Raw genomic sequence first — 3,134 nt, 5'->3', positions numbered from 1 at the left:
GGTGAATTGATGTCAAACAATTTGAGTATGTTTTGCATTTTGTTTTGGTCGCTTGTGATTTCGGTTTTTCCATCTTCATGATTTGTAATTAGTCCAAAAACAATTAAAAACTTCGCTGCATACGGTGATGGCAAGCATTCAAAATATATTTTGCCTTTGCATTGTCTACAAAACAAAAATAGACCACCAAATCGCGCACCGGTACACTTTTTTTCATCACAACTGTGTGTGTCACTCATGTCAAATGCAACAACAATAAATATCTTTCTACAAATTTCGACTTTATCTCTTTTTCCTTTTTGTTTTATTACAAACTTCAATTTTCATTTATGCCTCATTTATTTGTCTACAATATTTTTCATTTTTTTTTTTTTTTTTTTTTGTTCTTTCTATTTTTAATTTTTATTTTAATGAAAACATAACAGAGCAATGTAAAAAAATTCAACTGTCAAAGTCAGCTTTTAAATGCCATTCCAGTCACTCATGTTACATTGAAACAGCTCAATATAATTTGTCCAAATTAAATCAAGCATACGTCCATTTTGGTTGTAATTCTTGTTATTCTTGTAAAGTCCCCGTTCGTTAGCAAGTATCCAGCACTATCTTCTCTTCGAAAGGTAATTTTATGGAGAATCTAGAACAATTTTAATCTCCACGTAACTGCAACTTATCTTCAATAAATTTCTCCTTGATAGTTGACTTTGCCTATATTTTTACTAATTTGGCCGTATCCGTCGCAAGTCTGATTGGCTAATAAGCTATATTCCGTTGGAAAGAAGACCTCATCACTTGGCGATGTTTGTTCAAAATCATAGAACTAGGTTAAATGCAATGAGACTCGAAAGCCGATTTTCCGATATTGTTGTTGTTGAACATACTGTATCAGTTAATCAAATGAAAAAATAAGTGAAGAAAATTTCTTATTCTGATACAAATTTAACGTAATTTTATTTTTATAAAATGCTAACGTTTTCGAAAACAATGTTTCCATCATCAGGCGAGCTAAAAAACTGAAATCTGTACAAAAATTATGTCATATGTTTACTACAATTAGTAAATTTAGTTGATGTTTAACATATGATACAAATTTGAAAAGAGAAAAATAGAAAAATAATCATGGTTACATTGATGACAATATTGGTAATGGTATTTAACACTTTGACAAAGAGTTGCATAGATGCCTGATTTATTCAACTCTTCAATTTTATCCTTGGTGTTTCCAAAATGGGTTTTGAGTTTAAAACCAGTACTATTTGGTGAAATGATGATCGAATATTTTCTAAAAAATCGGCCAAAGATTGTTGTCAAACCATTCACAAACGTACCGCCTGAACAACGAATTTCTTCATCTTCATTTGGTGTTAATGGGGACAGTGTTGTTAAGTCACCCATTTCCTTTTTGCATATGTGGTTTTATTTATTTATTTATTTTTTTTTTGGTTGGTTTTTCATGCTCTTTCGAATGCCGAAAACCCGAACTCTCTATCTTTTCTTGTTTTCCCCAAAATCACTGGACAAGAATATGTATATATCCTATTATTCCATAGCTTAATGTAATCAACTACGTTTCACTTTAAGCAAAAGTCCAAAGTTTGTAGGCAACTGGATAAAAGTGTCTTTTGTTTCTAAATTAATAAAATTTAATTTTTGATAGCAAATATAACTCATTATAATAAAATAAATATAGATCCAATGTGGATTGAAAGCTTAAATACTGTTATGGATGATAACAAAATTTTAACACTGGCAAGCAACGAACGTATCGCTTTAACACCAACAATGCGTCTCATTTTCGAAATATCAAATCTTAGAACAGCTACTCCGGCTACGGTAAAAAATAATTGAATGTGAAATTATCAAATTAAAACAGTTTTCAATTATTCATTTCCTTAGGTAAGTCGCGCTGGAATTTTATATATTAATCCTCAGGACTTGGGTTGGAATCCATATGTCACTTCATGGATTGAAACGCGTAAAGTTTCCGCGGAAAAATCAAATTTGGTGATTTTTTTTGACAAATACATTCCATCATGTTTAGAGACAATACGAACTCGTTTCAAGAAAATAACACCAATTGCTGAAATGGCCCATATTCAAATGCTGTGTTATTTACTAGATGCACTTCTGGTGCCAGCACATGTAAGGCCAGACAGTTCAAAAGAAATCTATGAGCTGTATTTTTGCTTTGCATGCATTTGGGCTTTTGGGTCTGCAGTTTTTCAAGATCAGGCTATAGATTACCGCATTGAATTTTCAAAATGGTGGATCAACGAATTCAAAACCGTCAAATTTCCAACGGGATCCTCAATATTTGACTATTATATTGATTCAGAGACAAAACAATTCATACCATGGACAGAGAAAATACCAAAGTTTGAGCTAGACACAGACATACCTTTGCAAGCTGTACTCGTGCACACTTCTGAATCGATACGTGTTCGTTACTTTTTGGACTTACTAGTAGCTAAAAGGCATCCAGTTATGTTAGTCGGTAAGTTTTACATAAAATTAAAGTTTTCTGTTGGCTTTCGCCAAAAAAATTCTTATGAGTTTTATGTTAGATTTTGAAGCAAAAAGGGAAATTTCAAATTTAGATAATCTATAGCGACATCTAATTGGTTATGTGACAAGTCATTTTCTTTGACTGTAAGAAAAAAACATGCATTCGATGTACTACAGTTCGCAGTGAACTCAACGGCTGACATTCCGTAAAGCAGCGATGATGTGCTGAGTGTACAAATCGTGAATTGATCTAATACGCATTACTGAAGTCGTATTGACTTTAAACGAGTATGGTTATTACTAAAAATTCAAATTGGTTGATTAGTGAAAGTTATTAATTTTGCTGGTTTTCTAACGATTTTTAAAAGATGTTAGCTGGATTAGTAAATGTAAATAATTTGGCTGTTTGATGGTTATAAAGACTAAAATGATCTTAATTGATGAAATGATAGATTACAGTTGATTTGAAAGGTTGCACTTTTTTTATAGCTCTAAATAAAATTAATTAGAATCGATTTTAAAATAAAGAGGCTTACGTACGCAAGTTGACTTTAAATTTTGAGAATAAACTGAAATTATGGTCTATGTATGGTTGCAGTAACTTAAATTACCGTTAAAAAATTAATTAAAGA

The 3,134-nt window shown here is 31.3% G+C and overlaps 1 pseudogene; it reads left to right on the top strand.

Moving 5' to 3' along the window:
- The first annotated feature begins 1,692 nt into the window (after nt 1-1,692).
- Nucleotides 1,693-2,491, top strand: LOC116351584 (annotated as a pseudogene).
- The last annotated feature ends 643 nt before the right edge of the window (nt 2,492-3,134 follow it).

This window comes from Contarinia nasturtii, unplaced genomic scaffold, assembly GCF_009176525.2.
Source record: "Contarinia nasturtii isolate CC-2019 unplaced genomic scaffold, AAFC_CNas_1.1 Cnas_scaffold_5756, whole genome shotgun sequence".
NCBI classification, from domain to species: Eukaryota; Metazoa; Arthropoda; class Insecta; order Diptera; family Cecidomyiidae; genus Contarinia; species Contarinia nasturtii.
This window is presented reverse-complemented; position numbering and strand designations above follow the sequence as displayed.